Raw genomic sequence first — 18728 nt, 5'->3', positions numbered from 1 at the left:
GCCCAGAGACCCAGCATGGCTGGGAAGGTCTTGGCAGATAGGCGGAGTATAATAAATAAATTATTATTATTATTATTTATTATTATTATTATTATTATTATTATTATTGATGGTGAACATTTGAATTCTTACAGCTGAGCAGTCTTTTACAAGTGAGACCTGCAAGGAAATGTTGCAGCATAGAACACTGCTGATCAGGTTCCAGCCAGACAATTATGCCCTCTCCCTGATACTCCATTCCATCACCCACCACATATAGTCAATGTTCTGTGGTCATGGAGCATGCTCCTTTTAGGCTGGTCACACTTCCTACTTTACAGAGGACAGTCCTCTATTTGGAAGCTTGGTTTCAAGATAAGGACCCTAAGAAAATAAAGTAGGGACCTAGAAGTTGTCTGGCACCGTTGGTTAGCTCCTGGGCATCAGTCTTCCCTAATTATGGCAAGATGGACTGCGTTTCTACTTAATTGATGGTTATTATTTCTATATTTGCATCTACACATATGGGCATTTGCTGCAAACCTGTGTCCACTTTTTTGGAGAAGTATAAGTGATGACATTAGATCCATCCTTGTTGGGCTGTTTGGGTCACACACACACCCCTCTTATTTCTGTTTCTCTCAAACTTTTTGCACTTCTGCAGCAAACATGCAGATACCTCCCTCTTGTTGGCTCAATTTTTGCTACACCAAGTTTGGCACTCAGAGACTGAGTTCATTATTAGCATACTGGATTTAGCTAGTTGACTACTTGATGTCCATGAGGCTGTAGTGTGAGTCCCCAGCTGCCTTTGTTTGGCTTCCCTGCCAATTTTTCTGCACCTTGCACTGTCGTATACATTCCTCCCCCAAATGACAATGGAGCATCACATGTAAAATGGCATAATTAATACACTGGAAAATTAATTACGCTTATGCTCGCTGAAGGGATTTGTTCTCGGTAATATGATTCTGAATAATCGCCCATCTTGGGCATTCAGGCTCAGTGCGGTTTGCAGTCAAAGGCAGCTATTAGAAGGTCTCCCGTCACTAACGTGTCATCTTTTCAGGGCTGCACCATATGGGCAATAATAACTTAAATGGATTCTAGCAGATGTCAAACACACACTGCATAGCTTGGAATACATGGCTAGGCCTAGGCTGTTTGGATAATGCCTTAATTGAGATGTTTTGCCTCCTTGAAACCATAGATGCTGGGCATAGACACAAAGGAGGCGACAGCAGTTGACATCACAGGGGTTGGTTGTTTTGGGCTGATAATTGATTTGCTGAGACTGGAGAAGTATGGTGAGAAATCACCGCTTTCTGTTGAAAGCTCGACTTTCCTTGACAGTCCATTTAAAAAGCATCCTTAGTCTCCCCAGCCCTTCATAGCTGCACGCTCTTATTTTTCATTCAGATTTATTATGTAGCAAGGTTCCTGTGATATATCGTCAGTCAATGCTACATAGCATCAAGTAGACCCTAGACAGCACGGCAGCACTTTCGGCTCTAGAAAAATCGACTTTAAATATTATAGCTCTAGGAACACATAGAGTACTCCCATCCAGAGTATTCAGGGCCAAGAATCTTCAGCCAAAGAACTTGGCCATTTTTTGTTGTTTCTGTGGTTTTTTAAAGTTTTTATTTATGCTTTTCAAGTTTATGCATTTCATTAGCTTTACAATCAATTTAACATTTCAAAGTTTGACTTTCTTCCCCCCCTTTCTACAATCCCTTAAATTTATTTTTTCATATCCTCTGCATATCCAAATTCATTTAATTTGCTCATTTAATTATCTACTTTAAATATATACTCTTATGAAACTGCAGGTTATTACAATAATCCTGCTAATGTTTTTTATCTGTTTGAAATTTATCTGTAAATGTTCAATAAACCATTTCCGTTCTTTTACAAAAAGTTTGTTATCTTGATTTCTTATTCTTCCGGTAGGTTTTGCCATTTCTGCATATTCTGTAAGTTTTTGTATCCATTCTTCCTTTGCTGGGACTTCTGCTTCTTTCCACTTTGGGGCAAGTAGCATTCTTGCTGCTGTAGTAGCATAAATAAATAAATTTCTGTACAATTTAGGTAGTTCTGTCCCTATAATTCCCAAAAGAAAAGCTTCTGGGGTGGTTTTTTTACAAAAGTTATTTTGAACATCCTTTTCAATTCATTGTATATCATTTCCCAGTAAGCCTTAACCTTACTACAAGACCACCACATATGATAAAAAGAACCTTCTTTCTCTTTACATTCCCAGCACTTGTTTGATTTAGATTTATACATTTTTGCCACTTTACTCAGTATTAGATACCAATAACATATCATTTTCAAATCATTTTCTCTTAAACCATAACATGCTGTAAATTTGATATCCATATTCCACAATCGCCCCCACGCTTCCATGGCCCCTTTGTCTTGAACTAATCTGTAAAACCATTTGTTTTTTCCCCTTTACCTACTTTGTCCCACTTTTTAAAGTCAATTTTCTTCCCCTCCCCTTCAGCTTACAAACCTTGCTGATGTCAGGCACTGTGAACTTTTATTCTAAGCCCTCTCTTTCTGGTGTGCCAACTCAGGGAGGGAGTCGAAGGTACCTTGGCCCCCTCAATATTTGTTTTAAGGCAGGTGGGGCCTCTCCATCTTGCATCAGTCCTGCGCATGTTGTGCATGTGTGATGTCACAGGCCGAGTGACCGGCTCCTCCAGAGTGCCTATGCCTCTTTTGCACACACATGATGCACACTGGGACCCCACAATCTTGGGGGCAACTTAGTGCCTCTGCTCCCTATCTTTAGACCCTGTCACCTTGGTTCTGTATGTCCTGTCCCCTTATCTTTTTATTATTATTATTGATACAACAAGAAAAGAAGAGAAAACACAAGTAACAAATTACACACAGGAATAACGAGAGACACATAATTTTCTTAACAAATGATAAAACATAAATTGGTCTTAACACTAAAGACCCAACCTCCCATCTATTCCATATTTTGATTTCATATTACTTATTGCCAATACACACTTTTATAATAATTACACTTTTTCTTAATATATCTTAATTCTTATATCTACCTTGCAACTATTACTGAAGTTCCTCGAATGCTACAACAGAGTTTAAACTACTATATTTATATTTTAAATGTTCTTTGAAAACCTCCCATTTTGAGACAAATTCCTGTTTTGATTTATTCTTTGATTTTTCTGATAGACCGTCTAATTCAGCATATTCTGTTAGCTTTTGGATCCAATCTTGTATAGAGGGGATTTCATTACTCTCTCCCCTTATCTTAAAATCCTCCATCTCCATCACCTATCCAGATTTTTCTCCCTCAATCCATTGTCCATTCTCTAACTCCAGCCACCTTTCCTCTGGGATCCATGCCCCTCCCCCTGCTCCATGAACATTCCATGCCATCACAGCAGCTCAACCAATTAGATTTAGGGGTTCTACAACTGTGATTCAACACTGACATTAAAAGACAAACTATCTTAGGGGCAGCTAGACACAATCCAGAAAAAAGTAAAGCTAATACCTACCCACAATCTTTCCTTGTTACAAACTGTTGGGAAGCCAAGGCAATCAATGCCTATTCTTTTGTCAACAGCTTTATCCTGCTATAAATTTTAGGGAAATTGGTTTCTTACTCACTTAATCTAAAACCCCATCAGCAGTTAAGACATATTTTTTCACTGCCTACTTGGACTCAGATGCACAACTGAAATAATTTTACAGGTATGATGGGGGTGTATTATTAGTTGATACACAGATACTTATTTCCTTGGGAAGCCCACAGACAGTGCAACAATTTTGATTCAAATGCAATAAACTCTTAATCACAGAAACTGGAGTTCAGATGGTATAAACTGTGCTCAAGGGAAAATTTGGAAGAAAGAATATGTGAATATTGACACATTTCATAGCAACAGCAATCTGTGGAGGCAGACAAAAGTCCCAATCTACAGCAAGAATGATAGCATTTCTCTTCTGCATATGAAGTATTTAGGGGAAGATGGCGGTCTATCAGTTTAATAACCTGCCAAGGGGATAACAATAAAAACTGTTAGTGTTCACCTGCATCTGTTCTGGGCCCTGTCATTGCTACCAACCCCAGGTATCTCCCTCCACCCCCTCAAAGGAAAGGCATTTGGAGGGCATTAATAATAATAATAACAATAATAATAATAATAATAATAATAATAATAATAATAATAATATAATAATAATAATAATAATAATAATAATAATAATAATAATAATAATAGGGCCGGGTGCTTTAAGTATGCTTTAAATGTATGGTTGTGTTTGCAGCCAATGTTTATCTGTCAATTCTTACAGTACGTTCCCATGTAATTTACCAGCATGATTAGAATATTCATCTCCAAGATTTAACATTATTTTCCTTCAGGCTCTTGCTGCTCTCTGATTCCAAATGGCATCCTCTGAACTGAAAATCCTTACCACCGTTACATATTATACTGTCTGTTGTATTTTCCTCCCAAGAAACAGATTTATATCTCCATTTCTCAGTAGGACATGATCTGATTTTGCCAAGAGATGTTATTCAATACTAGGGCACAATAAATACATATTATATGAAACAGCACAAAACATTGGATATGCAATGTGTTCTTTGGTGTTTGTTGGTGATCTGATACCTATCAAATTTCTGCTATGAGGATGGTAATAATAAAAAACAAACATGTATCTTTCTTAACAGGTATATGAGACCATATCTTTCAACTTGTTGCATTTAAAATTAATGTATAAATTAATATTTATCTCCCTCCCTCTCTGTTAGATAAAGGTACTTGAAACATCAGATATATATCCTCCAACAGCACAAATGAAGAACTAATTTTCAGCTTCAGAACATTAACCACTTAGGTAAGCTTGCAATCTGACCTAATGTAAGAGTCTGGAGAGTATTTAATCTCCAGAAAAGGTTTGGACTCATAATGTACTTCAAAACTCTTCAAGCCAACTGCTTAACATTCCAAAAGGCTTGAGTTAAGACAGCTCTACTTGGAGGTAGGGGTGATGTTATTTTAGGATCAGCTGTTTGGATGCTGTCCTCCTTGTACCGTACCACTTGGGACTGTGATGGGGACCTCATGCTCTGGATTCTTCCACATGTAAAAGCATAGCTGTCAACTTACAGATTTGAAAATAAGGGACCAGCAGCCAAAATAAGGGACCTGCAGCCTCACCTGTTCCAGGCACTCCAGTCTTCCTGTCCTCCTGCAGTCTGGTCAAACTCATGCTGGTAGCTTCGAGAACACTGTCCAACCAAATTTGTAACCAGAGCTTCAACTGAATAGAATCTGAATCACATGCACCACAAGGCCTATGCAGCCTCAACTTAAGATGGCTCCCCGGCCTGGCTTTGCACTGCAAAGTTTGCAGCAGCACGTGCAACAAAATGGCGCCCAGCATTCAAAAAACCCCTCAGCTTGCATTAACTAGCCACACACAAGGCATGCAAGCTCCACCCCCAGTCGTTCTTAGACTTCTTATTGGGTGAGCAACACAGCCAAGCAACACAGTTGGAGCCTCCCTCCTCCCTGGCCGGCAGGGAGGGAGGGAGAGGAGCTGCTTCCTTTGAAATTTAAGGGACATCATTTAAGGGACATTTAAGGGACATCCATCAATAAGGGACAGTAGCGGGACATGGCGCTGGAATAAGGGACTGTCCCTTCAAATAAGGGCCACTTGACAGCTATGTGTAAAAGCCGGCACACAAAAATGCATCCCTGCAAAGGAAGACTGGACTAGTCCCTTTCTCCCTGAGATGCTTGCCTTCTGCCAGCAGGGAGGATTTGTCAAAGACTTTCTGTGCGTCTTGTTGCGCCCTTTCAACAAAGTGGTGTGTACTTGTGGGCTCTCCCTGCCCCACGCACATTTTAAAGAGTATTTCAGCTGTGCTTCTGTTCTTTGGCATGCTATCTAGGTTTCTCCTTTTGTGCCTGACTTTGGCAAGCAACCCGGATTTCTTAAAAAAGACAATGCTGAGATGTGTCAGGTTATTTTTAATAGTGTGCACGACGCAGCAAAATTTTCATCAACTGCGATTTGTAGCAGGACGGCGTAATATTAATAGCCCATGACAGGGCCTGTTGTCTGAATAGCATAACTGCAGGATACATCTCCTGGGTGTTGAAGAAATGAAAGCATTCTTTCATAGTACATTTTCAACCAGTGACCTTTTTTCTAATCGTAAGCTTTTCTTTCAGAACCAGCTATATATCTTTAATGAGTTCACTTCGGAGAGCTGATGACATCTGGACAAGGGTTGAAACAAATTTTTCCACCATAAATCCCCCTTGGAATCACCCCCGCAGATTACGGGATGACTGTTTGCTTAAATTCAGTGTCCAGCATTCATTGTCACTTTGACGTCTGCTAACGAGTAATGTGTCACCATATATTTAGCAGTATTTAATATCGGGTGAACATTTGATATTGGACAGCAGGAGTGGGACCTGCAACAAAATGGAGAGTTTGGAATGTTCCTATTCAGGGTCCCCAGTAAGGCAGCCATGCCCTTTCCTAGGATACTCCATTACTTTCCCCATGCCTTGTTTTCCCTTCCAACAGCCAGTCACTATTCCAAGCCCACAGAGCATCTTCCATCCTCATCAAAATATTTGGGGGGTTTGTCTCCTTAGGGTTTTCCCCTAAAAGATTCTTCTGCTAGCCTTGGCATCTCTCTGAATGCATTGAGTTTACTAACACATTGAGTTTGCTATTGCAGGATTTGCTCCTTCTAATGGAATTTAAAACTTTTATTTGACTCAGTAAGTCAGAAGGACTCTCTTAGAATGCATTCTTTCCTCTTTATACAATCCTTATACTGGAGTTATTTAACATCAGGGTTTGCTTTGCTATCGTTGATATGACTGTTTACAGCCAATGCTGGTTTTGGTTTGATGAGCTATAGGATTCAAATCAATTATTTCTAAGATTTGGAGGAAACACACATTTAGCCATGCTTGAGTGAAGTTTGTGGCTGGAGTATGTACATGTTACTTTTTAAATTTGCTGTTATCATGAGCTCTGCAATTCTAGGGGTTGGGGAGTCCTTTCTGACAATCAGCTATGATTTCCAAGTTTGTGTGTGTGTGTGTCAGAGAAATAAAGAAAACCAGAAAAAACTGCTCTGCCAATAGAAATGGCACATCCAAAATATATCCTTAAGTAGACAAAATAATAATTCCACTGTTCAGAAAGTTCATATGGTCATCACAGCTAATTCGTAATCAAGATATCTCAAAATAGTAAAGTATTCAAAACTAGGACAGGCTTTCACCTTGTACAATCACATTGTACACTAGCAGATCAAGCCAGCAAAACTTGCAGCCCACGGTGAGTGTGGCCAGGATTTATGATGGGGCTGGGCAAGACACCCACCTGTCATCATCCCCGTCTGGCTCGGTTTAGCAGATTCAGAATGAAATGTCCCAACAGCACTTGTTTTAGAATACTTTCATTTGACCCCAAGTGCTCTGCAAAATCTGTCAAAATCTTCAGTCCTTTGAAAACCAGGAAGTTATATAAACAAATTAATATCAGGGAGTTCCTTTCATGGGTGTATTTTGCAAAATTACAAAGAACATGCCTTTTTATTTTATTTTTCTAAATTGAAGCATACCTGAAGGAGCATCTCCACCCCCATCGTTCTGCCCGGACACTGAGGTCCAGTGCCGAGGGCCTTCTGGCGGTTCCCTCACTGGGAGAAGCCAAGTTACAGGGAATCAGGCAGAGGGCCTTCTCGGTAGTGGCACCAGCTCTGTGGAATGCCCTCCCACCAGATGTCAAAGAGTAAAACAACTATCAGACTTTTAGAAGACATCTGAAGGCAGCCCTGTTTAGGGAAGCTTTTAATGTTTAATAGATTATTGTATTTTAATATTCTGTTGGAAGCCGCCCAGAGTGGCTGGGGAAACCCAGCCAGATGGGTGGGGTATAAATAAATTATTATTATTATTATTATTATTATTATTATTATTATTATTATTAAGCAAGCCAGGGTGTTGTTTGTTTGTTTGTTTGTTTGTTTGTTTGTTTGGATTTGCTGAAAACTTTTTTCAGCACCTCCTTCTCAACCCCCTCCTTTTCCCAATGCAGTTTTTCTCTACACACTCAGTAAGCATGGCCCATTGTTAAGTATTTTTTATTTATTTCCTTGATTTGGGGAGGGTCAGCTGTCCCCCTGCCCCCCGCCGGCTAGGCCCATGCAGCCTACCCAGCCAGATGAAGCCTACCAGTTCTGCCAGGCTCCTGTACCATTCCTATTTCTGCAGTTACAGGCAGGCTTCAAATCCAGGAACATTGATCAAGTCTCCCTCCATCAGTTATTTCTCAACTTCTTAAGAGACATCTTGCTCTGAGGGGAGGAAAGGGAAAGCAGTATAGCAGGCCAGCCATTCAGCTCCAGGCTGTTTTAGCTGAGATAGTCTCTCCGTGTCCCACCAGCACTGACCTATGTAAGTACCATCATGCCTTGAGGGGGAGAAGTTAGAAGACAGAGCCATCCATTTGTCCCCCCTGCCTGAGGGATCGCAATATCAGATGAGATAACAGCACCAAGTCCCTAGACAAAGCAAAAAATGGGGTAAATAGCTCAGAAAATAAATCATTGATAACCAAGAATCACTGACTTAGAATAGGAGGGGAGAGAAATTGGATTCATTTCACAGTTAAAGGCGAACTTACTTAATTCGCACATTCTACGGAGAGCGTGAAGATTCACACATGAATTTTGCATTTTTTGCAGTGCCCTTCTCCAGCAAAGTAGCGTGCATAGAAATGAATCTATTGGAGTGAAGTGTGCATAGAAATGCACATGTTATTGGAAAGTAATATACAAAAGTGAACTATATTTGGTGAAATTGTTTCTGCAAAAAATGTGTCCATTGGACAAAATTTCATATGAAACCGTGTATATTAGGAGAAATTATTGCAAAAATGCTGGTGAATTTCCATGAGGGTTGTTTTGGTATTTTTTTCTTTTAAGTAACTCTGATGGGGAAAATGTGGAGAACTGAACCTAAGATTGAAAAAAAATATGAGAAAATGAGAGAAAATGAATTTGACTGATTCATCTTCCCTAGTTTAGAAATATCTCAGCACTCTAGTAGTGTCTTGTTTACCTGCATTTCATTGAAAGAGAATTCATAAGGAATGTCATTACTCGGTAAACCACCGAGAACTACATACCCACAAGCCAGACAGGCACGCCCACAGGTCAAACGCGTACCTTCATTTCAGGGGGCATTGAAAGCTTTAATGCCTTTGTGACACTTGCTTAGAACATTTTGGGCTTCTGAAACTAGGATGGGAAGGGATAGCTTATATGTAAGCTGCTTTCTTATCTTTCCTTTCCGTCCTGTGTCTAGTCAGACCAGAAAAACTGCAAAGGTGCAATGATTCACAGTAAGACAAGTCTGTTGACTTTTCGTTATTTTCATTCTGCCCTTTCCAGGCCCTCGACGCTCACCTGCTAGGAAAGTTGCCCAGTGGATTTGGGACTTCAGCATCGTATGTCTAGTTTGCAGTGGAGAAGGCGTGAATTCAATGAACTCTGCAGGCTAGGAGATTCTCCAAACAGCAGCACCATCATGTACCGTACCTTATAAGCTGTAAAGCCAACCTGCATTCACCTCTTGAAATGACTGTATTGTTGCATGTTATTTTTCTATGCACCAAGAGGAAATACCATGCTCATTTGGTGATTTGTTTGTCTTTGTGAAGCCCAGAATAATAGTACTTAGAATTGGCAGAGCACTCCAATGCTCTTCTTGGGAATGATCTCAGTCAAAAGCTCTTTGCGCAGGGGTGTGGAATCAGCATGTTTCCGAGCACAATTCAAAGTGTTGGTGCTGACCTTTAAAGCCCTAAATTGCCTCGGCCCAGTATACCTGAAGGAGCATCTCCACCCCCATCGTTCAGCCCAAACACTGAGGTCCAGCGCCGAGGGCCTTCTGGCAGTTCCCTCACTGTGAGAAATTACAGGAAATCAGGCAGAGGGCCTTCTCGGTAGTGGCGCCCGCCCTGTGGAATACCCATCAGATGTCAAGGAAATAAACAACTATCTGACTTTCAGAAGACATCTGAAGGCAGTCTTGTTTAGGAAAGTTTTTAATGTTTGATGTTTTCTCGTGTTTTTAATATTCTGTTGGGAGCCGCCCAGAGGGGCTGGGGAAACCCAGCCAGATGGGCAGGGAATAAATAAATCATCATCATTATCATCAGACCCAATACCAAATACTGCCCTTAAGCCCCTCTACCTGATCCTTGGGCTCTCTCCATGTCACCCCCTCTCCCCAATCTGAACCTCTAACTGGCTCTGCATTTCCTTCTTCCTGAGGGGTTTTCTCTGCTGAAATGTGTCCTTCTGGTGGTGCCTTTTGCTTGTTTGCGCGGAGGAGAATGTGTAGGTGCTTGTTGAAACTATCCTATTGTGCAAAGCTAACATTTAAATCCATCCTTATCACAGTCATTCATTCAATGAAACATCCGCTCTGCGTCGAGGCCCATAGTAAACACACAGCAACAACACCTGACAGATTATTCTGCATAGACACTTTCACACAGTGATGTGAGATGCTCTCTTAGATGAGTAACATTATTTATACTGATAGTCTCAGTGACTAGCCTACTTTCAGGAACAGAGGGAGCAGCGGTAACTGGATGTTGATGAACAATTGGGGGAGGGAAAAGAGATGGTCTTTCACATTGTTAATAAGGCAGATGTTTCAAGTTGTTGTTCACTAAGCACATGCTCTGTTATCTCGCCTGCGCTTCATATAATCCATGTACAGTGAAACGGAAGTGCTCTTACAGACCTGAGCTCTTATTACATCGCAGCCAAGACTAAAAGGAGCACGTAGGTAATTTACATGGCAACTGCTTGCCTTACAGATGCCATAAACCTTGATGCCTTTTAAACAGCTTGTGTAAAAATCACACTGATTAATAATAATAATAATAGTTTATTTATACCCTGCCCATCTGGCTGAGTTTCCCCAGTCACTCTGGGCGGCTCCCAATCGAGTATTAAAAACAATATAGCATCAAACATTAAAAACTTCCCTAAACAGGGCTGCCTTTAGATGTCTTTTAAAAATAGGATAGTTGCTTATTTCCTTGACATCTGATGGGAGGGCGTTCCACAGGGCGGGCGCCACTACCGAGAAGGCCCTTATAAAGTATAGGAATTGGTTTAAATGCTCGGGCTCTTTTCCTGTTTGTTCTTAATAACACAATTCCCTAATGAAACCATTAGAAATGCAACAAGTAGGAGTGGGCCCTACAGACCATCTGTAACCCTGAAAGCAAATGTGAGCTAAATTGTGAATGATGACATTCAGTTCCTCCTCTTCCTCCCCCCCCAAACAAAATTTACATAGGAATACCTTAAACAATCCAAGGATTTAACTGAATCTGATCAAAGGCTCAGTTGGTTTTACCAGCCTGTCCAGAAAGCATTGAACTTCATGTCTAATATATGCGCAGATGCACAAAGATGCTTCGTCGCTGTGCCCTAAACCTATTAAGTTCCATTGTTCCTGAGAACACTGTGTTCAGTCCCTTATTGCAAACAGATCAGTACAAAGCCCGGCTCTTTTATTCTTTTTCTTTATGGGTTGTCTTTGTATTATTGGTTTTTAATGCAGTTCAGAAATTCTGTCTGTGTTCAGCGTAATTACCTGTACAGCCCCCAGAATACAGTACTGTCTCTGAATGAATCACTCCCCTCTCCTGCCTTCCTGTGAAGCTCTAAAGGAATGATTATGACAGCAGCGTGAATTCAATTTGCCATTCATACATGAGCCAGAATGCTCAATCATGACAAACTTAGTCACTACTGTGCAAGGGCTGGCAAAGTACATTACACTTTCCGGCAATCATTTCTCCCGCCTTCCCTCTCTCATTGTAATTGAATAAACGCTAGGCTTCAATTTAACCCATGTTGTTAAAACTTATTTTCATTATTGCTTCCATTCTCCGCTACTTCCTCTTCCTTACAACCTGGGAAGAATGAAGATATTGCAAGCCTTGATGCAGAGCTACATTATATATATATATATATATATATATATATACACACCCCCTCAACAGTATTTATAGGAACTCAAACACTGAGATCCTGCTCTGTTCCAGTAACAAGAAGCCGAAAGCACCAGCCTGAAGATGACGAGTGAGACCTCGTCGAAACGTCGCCTAGACACCCCAACTCTTACACGGGAAGACACCCGAAGACACCAAAACCTACATTCCTGTACCCGTGAAAATCTACGAAAGCATATATATATATATATATATATATGTTCTGGAGAACTTTTATGATAACTAGGTTATACTATATTTTGGATTTTTGATAAATGCACTAAGAAATTAGCATGAACTTGCAGGATCAAGTTGTACTGTGCACAAAGGAAGCAGATAAACAGATATAGATATTCAGAACCAAGGAAATGATGCAATTCTGGGGGTTAAATCAGGTTAAATCACATTGGCTTGTAGGGACAGTATAAATGCAGCTTGATCTACAGCTCTCTGTGTGCTCCAATGCACACATGAACCTTCCCCCTCCATTGCAGTGGCTTCGCTCATTTAGATGGAAGGAGCAGATCTACACATGCAAAGAATATGCACATCAATATGCTGCTTCTGTTGCCATTAATAGGTCAGCCCTTGTAAACGGAGAGGGGCTGAACCCATAAGAAATAGAAAAAGCAAATCCAGTCTGTAAGGGAAATGAACCAAACCACACCACTACGAGCCACAAACTGACCAAGGGAGGAGGCCATGGAGAAACTGGGATAGCTTTCATAATTCCGGGACTATCCCTGGAAAATAGGGACACTTGGAGGGTATGCTTTAGACCAGGCATATCCAAAGTCCATTTTGGGGGCGTAATCCGGCCTGCCAGTCGGTTTAATCCGGCCCCTGTGGCAGTTTATTTCCTGGGGTAAAATTCCAAAAAACCCTCAACAACTTCAATCAAAAAAAAAAGTTCAACAACTTTGGCCAGCCCTTTGGCCAGCCCTCACGGCCCTTCAATTCATCAAATCTGGCCCTCTTTGAAAAAAGTTTGGACACCACTGCTTTAGACCACAACGCGAGTGGCACTGTGGTCTAAACCACTGAACCTCTTGGGCTTGCCAATCAGAAGGTTGGCGGTTCAAATCCTCATGATGGAGTGAGCTCCCGTTGCTCTGTCCCAGCTCCTGCCAACCTAGCAGTTTGAAAGCACGCCAGTGCAAGTAGATAAAGAGGTACCACTGCAGTGGGAAGGTAAATGGCATTTCTGTGCACTCTGGTTTCTGTCACGGTGTTCCGTTGCTCCAGAAGCGGTTTAGTCATGCTGGCCACATGACCTGGAAAGCTGTCTGTGGACAAACACCAGTTCCCTCTGCCTGAAAGTGAGATGAGCACCACAGCCCCATAGTTGCCTTTGACTAGACTTAACCATCCAGGGGTCCTTTACCCTTTTTATTTTAACCTTATGCTTTTGGTGGCATACATTGTGCCAGTTTCTTGTCTTACCTACTCCCCCCAGTTGCTGGTACCATACATGAGAATCCATGCAACCAAAGCTTAATTCAGTTTGGTGTTTGTTAGCTTTGCAACGGCAGCCTGACTCAGCTACTCCTCTGGAATGCATGCATGTTGTAAAACTGGTAGACACAGCCATGAAACCTAAAGCTTTCTTTTGTAAATAATGAAAACCAGACTCTCAGGAACCGAGACTCCAGCATGAATGAGACATACACCGAGAATACAGACATACCGTCAGGAACTGAGAACTTTGCTAAAGAGTGAGAGTACTGTACCAAGAATAAGTAGCTAAAACAAAAAAGAAAGATTTCCATTCGTCATTGGTTTTCTTTCAGTAAAGTCTGCACCCAACCAAACATTCAATGCAATGTATGAATATCACTTACAAAATGCAAGCTTATCTTTTGTTGCTCAAAAGAGCCTGAAGTTTCTGCAACGTAATGTGGATGTTCATATTCTGGAGTACAAAATACTGATTATGATTCTAGAATATTCCATCTGAATCCGGCAGTTCTGCTGTTTATGTTGGCAATTGCAGCTTAACTGTGGATATGCTTCCATGCGGTGACCTTGGGAAGACACAGAACACCCTGTGATGAAGAGAGAGAAAAAACTTCTGAGGAGAAGCTGTTATTGCTATAAGCAAATCAATATGACAACACTGCCTCTTGTTCCTAATCAAATTGTAAAGTTACAGCTGGAAAAAGAGAACTATCAGTTCTGACAGCAACAATAATACCCAAGATTAACAGCAAAAAGTTTTTAACCAAAAGGAAGTCATTACCCTTGAACAGTTCGTACTTAAGCTGCAGTCTTAAGCAGACAAACCTGGAAGTTTGATGCACTGAAATCAATGGGAGTTAACTTCAAAATAAATGTGCTAAGAACAGGGTGTTTGTTTATGATTTCTGCTTTGCTCAGATTGATTGTATTCTGCTCTGGTCAGACCTCACCTGGAGTACTGTGTCCAGTTCTGGGCACCACAGTTCAAGAAGGACACTGACAAACTGGAACGTGTCCAGAGGAGGGCAACCAAAATGGTCAAAGGCCTGGAAATGATGCCTTATGAGGAACGGCTAAGGGAGCTGGGCATGTTTAGCCTGGAGAAGAGGAGGTTAAGGGGTGATATGATAGCCATGTTCAAATATATAAAAGGATGTCATATAGAGGAGGGAGAAAGGTTATTTTCTGCTGCTCCAGAGAAGCGGACACAGAGCAATGGATCCAAACTACAAGAAAGAAGATTCCACCTAAACATTAGGAAGAACTTCCTGACAGTAAGAGCTGTTCGACAGTGGAATTTGCTGCCAAGGAGTGTGGTGGAGTCTCCTACTTTGGAGGTCTTTAAGCAGAGGCTTGACAACCATATGTCAGGAGTGCTCTGATGGTATTTCCTGCTTGGCAGGGGGTTGGACTCGATGGCCCTTGTGGTCTCTTCCAACTCTATGATTCTATGATTCTATTCTATGATTCTATGATTAAGCAAGGGGGCAGTCTTTCTAATTAACTGTGGATTTATTCCACTTTAACTGTCTGCTGCAATACAGCCTTTTCCTTGGATTGCTTGCTAGAACTGGCTGAAATCAGGTTTATGTGGCCTTCTAGATCAAGGTTCGGCAAGGTTTAGCAGCCATGAGCCGGATCACTCCCATGGAGATCGTCCGTGGGCCGGACTGGCGCAGCACGATGCCGGAAATGGCTTCTGCACATGCCCAGACGCTGGAAATCACACCTGTGCAGAAGTGATTTTCGGTATCTGGACATGCGCAGATGCGATTTCCGGCGCCGCTTGGTGAGTCCCCGTGCATATTATTTGGTCGTCGCTGTTAGAGAGGTGCACATGGAGGGGTTGCAGATGCCCTATTGCTATAAATAAGTCCAGAAAGGTCCTGGAACGCTCGGTGGCTTGTAGAGTGGCAGCACTGGGGGGACGGGTCATTGTCCACCCCAACATCCAGTTCAGCAAGGTGACCCTCTACCGCAGGGATGGCGTGCATCTTTCCAATGAGGGGAATGATGTTTGGCTGGCCGACATAACTGCAGGGATTAGGGATTGGTTGCAGGTCTGAGGGTATTGGCGGCGAACTTTGCTCATGTGGCGGTTAGGCATTGGTTGGGGTATTGTTATGTAGATGAATGGGGGGGAGCGCCATCGCCTCCCCCGGTTACTGAAGGGTAGTCCGGTAAAAGATTCCGGGGGGCGTGGCCACGTCCGAAGCCTATGGAGGCCAGGGCCCAAGCAGTGACCCCGGGGGAGTGCCTAGTTGTTCTAGATATTGTTAGACATCGATTCCCATCATCCCTGACCATTGGCCAATGGGAATTGGAGTACAACAACATCTGGAAATTCAGGGTTCTCCGTTCCTCAATCCCCATCTGCGCTATGCATTTAAAACAGTATTATACCACTTCAAACAGTCACGGCTTCCCCCAAAGAGTCCTGGAAATTGTAGTTTGTTAAGAGGGCTGAGAGATCCCATCACAAAGCTTCCATTTCCAGTGTGGTTCCCTCTTCCCAGGAACTCTCAGAACTGTAGCTCTTTGAGGGGAACAGGGGTCTGGGCATTTTCAGTGTTGCCAAATGCTTCACTTTGGAGCATATACAACACCTCCTCAACGTTCTTCCAATGCGGCTTCTCCAGAGTGACTTGAGGAGCCAATCTTCAGTGGCTGTCTCACACCCTTTCAATCTAGTGAGCCCAAAGTGTGAGAGGTCTTCTTCTCAGTGGCTAAGACTAGGGAGACAGGGATGCTGTTGGGACCTTGGGTTGTTCACCCCTTGTGACCCCAGACTACTACACCTCTGGTTCTGAACCAAAGGTGGAGCCTATGCAAATACAGTGGTACCTCAGGATGCAAACGAGATCTGTTCCAGAGCCCTGTTCGCATCCCGAAGCGAACGCAACCCGCGTCTGCATGTGCGCGGGTCGCGTTTTGCCACTTCCGCTCATGTGCATAATGTCATTTTGACCATCTGCACATGCGTGCGGTGAAACCCGGAGGTAATGCGCTCCGTTACTTCCGGGTCACTGTGGAGCGCAACCTGAAAATACTTAACTTGAAGCACATTTATCCCAAAGTATGACTGTAAAGCAAAGATGTGTCCCTTACCATGAAGAGGGCAGGCAAGGAGGGACAGAACCCCTGGCCCTCTCCCACTTCCTTCTTCATGGGATTAATCATCTGATGGGATTGTTAATTGCACACGGGGCAGACTTTGGTGACGCAACGCCCTCGTCTTCCATTCTGCACATGTTTGAAAGTGTGCTACGTCAGAGATTTGCACCCTCTCAGCTCAGCACCCTGTGCAGGGGAACTGCCAGCACCACCCAAAATCCAGTGCTGATTACACAAAGGGGAATACCTAACTCAGCATCTCAGAACACAACAACATAAGAATTTTAAAGTTGTGGTTCATAACCATATTATTACTTTTTGGGGGGAAAAACCGGTAAATATCAGGTGCAAGTGAAAGGGATTGTCATTAACAACACAGTGCTGGGGGGGGATTAAGTTTTCCCTCCCCAGCAGAAATCTCTATGAATTCCCCACCTGCCTGCTGGCATTTTTGTCTAGGTGGCTGCCACTCATACTGTTTCTTCCTTCAAAGGATTAACACATGCAAGAAGAAAAAGGGCCCCACTCTCAGGTCTGTCCCCCCCCCAAAAAAAAATATGTATCTCTGGTGCTTGTGGTGGCATTCCCAGAACCATTCTCAGTTCCCTGGCATGTTTGTTGTATGTGACTGAAAACGCTCCTGTTGATGCTCACATGATATTTTAGGTGTAGTGCAGTGGTTCACAATATAGGTCAGACAGCTCACAAGCAACAGCATAGACCCTAAGGCAGGGATAGATGTACTGTATAATAACATGTATAATATGTGAAGTGGAACAGACAGATCACATCCAACAACGTAGACTCTGTATGCATAATCTGTGGCCCTCCAGATGTTGAACTACAACCCCCATCATCCCCTACCATTAGCTATATTGACTGGGGTTTCTGGGAGTTAGAGTCCATCAACATCTGGAGGACTACCATTTCCCTTGTCCTAGTGGCATAGCGTCGGTTGCCAGTGCCCAGGGCTGTTGGGTGGGAAGGAGGGAAATGGAAGGAGTAGGCATGCACATTCAGCTGCCTAATGGCATCTGTGTGGCCCAGGAGATTGCAGCCACAGAGATAAGAAAAGAAGAGTCATTCTGTTGTCTGGAGAGGTCACTTCCTGGTTTGCGTAGAGAAGCCATTTTCAACAGAGCACTGCAACAAAAGCGGACAGTTGTGTTGAGACAGCACCGGCTGTTGAAATTTTGCGCCCCATAACAATTTTGTGTGTGGCACCCCCCCCCCATGCCAGGCCACTGCCCAGTCCAAGCCTATGCCTTCTCCAACCCAAAGTACTGAATCACGCTCAAGTCACAATATGCTTTTGCAGGTTGGAAGGTAGGATTATCTATTTTAACTAAACAGTACTATGATTCTTTATTTGGATTTCACACTAATGCGATATGTCCTTTAAGGAAATGGTTAGCTACAAATAAAAGAATAAAAAGTCCCTCACCTGCTAATTAGAGGAAGACAGTGATAGTTTTCCTTAACTTTCACCCATATCCAGCTCCGGTGACATCTGCAAAGCCATTTCTTCTCCAGTTAACGAAACAGGTCCACTCTGGATGCCTCTTTTTGGTTCCTGACTTGTTCATGGCTGGTTCAGCGGGTTCCACCTACCAAAACATTATTACAGAATTCTGAGTGAGAGGAAGGAGGAAGAAAATTTGTTATCTGGCAGCATTAAAGCATGTATGTCAAAGAGTGTGAATATTTGCTGCACATTCATTGAAGAGGTACATGAGATTGGGGACATTTGGAGCTAACAGACAATGTTTTGTTTTTCAAGGGGAAAGCGGGGAAAACAGATTATCATAATTATCCAAATTATGATGAGAGCTGAGGTACTTCATGTGAATAATATCACTTCTTGTGTCTGTTAAATAAGGAGGCAAGGGAGTTCAAAGACCCAAAAGCAACTCTAGTGGGCGGAAAAGAAAGTCTGGGAAATTATGTAATGAGAAAGTCTACATGAATTTGACTGGAGAGCAGAGGAGGCTGCTTTTGAGTTCAATCCTGCAACAATTGTCACATTTGCTAGCTTTTACTTCAACAACCCCAAGGAGACTACA

At 42.4% G+C, this 18728-nt stretch overlaps 1 long non-coding RNA gene across 3 annotated transcripts in view; it reads right to left on the bottom strand.

Moving 5' to 3' along the window:
• Positions 1–1895: 1895 nt before the first annotated feature.
• Positions 1896–18728, bottom strand: part of LOC308597850 — a 152822-nt gene continuing 135989 nt past the window's right edge. For 2 of the 3 annotated variants that reach the window (XR_014013202.1, XR_014013203.1), the window contains exons 2-3: positions 18110–18238; positions 13856–14138 (exon numbers count right to left, since the gene is read on the bottom strand). This is a non-coding gene — a long non-coding RNA (uncharacterized lncRNA). Of the gene's footprint in view, positions 2032–13855; positions 14139–18109; positions 18239–18728 lie in introns of those variants that run through there. The other variant, XR_014013201.1, reaches the window with a different exon arrangement.

Source organism: Podarcis bocagei (genome assembly GCF_964188305.1).
Source record: "Podarcis bocagei genome assembly, chromosome: 11".
NCBI classification, from domain to species: Eukaryota; Metazoa; Chordata; class Lepidosauria; order Squamata; family Lacertidae; genus Podarcis; species Podarcis bocagei.
Note: the sequence above shows the minus strand (reverse complement) of the source record. Positions and strands in the feature narration are given on the sequence as shown.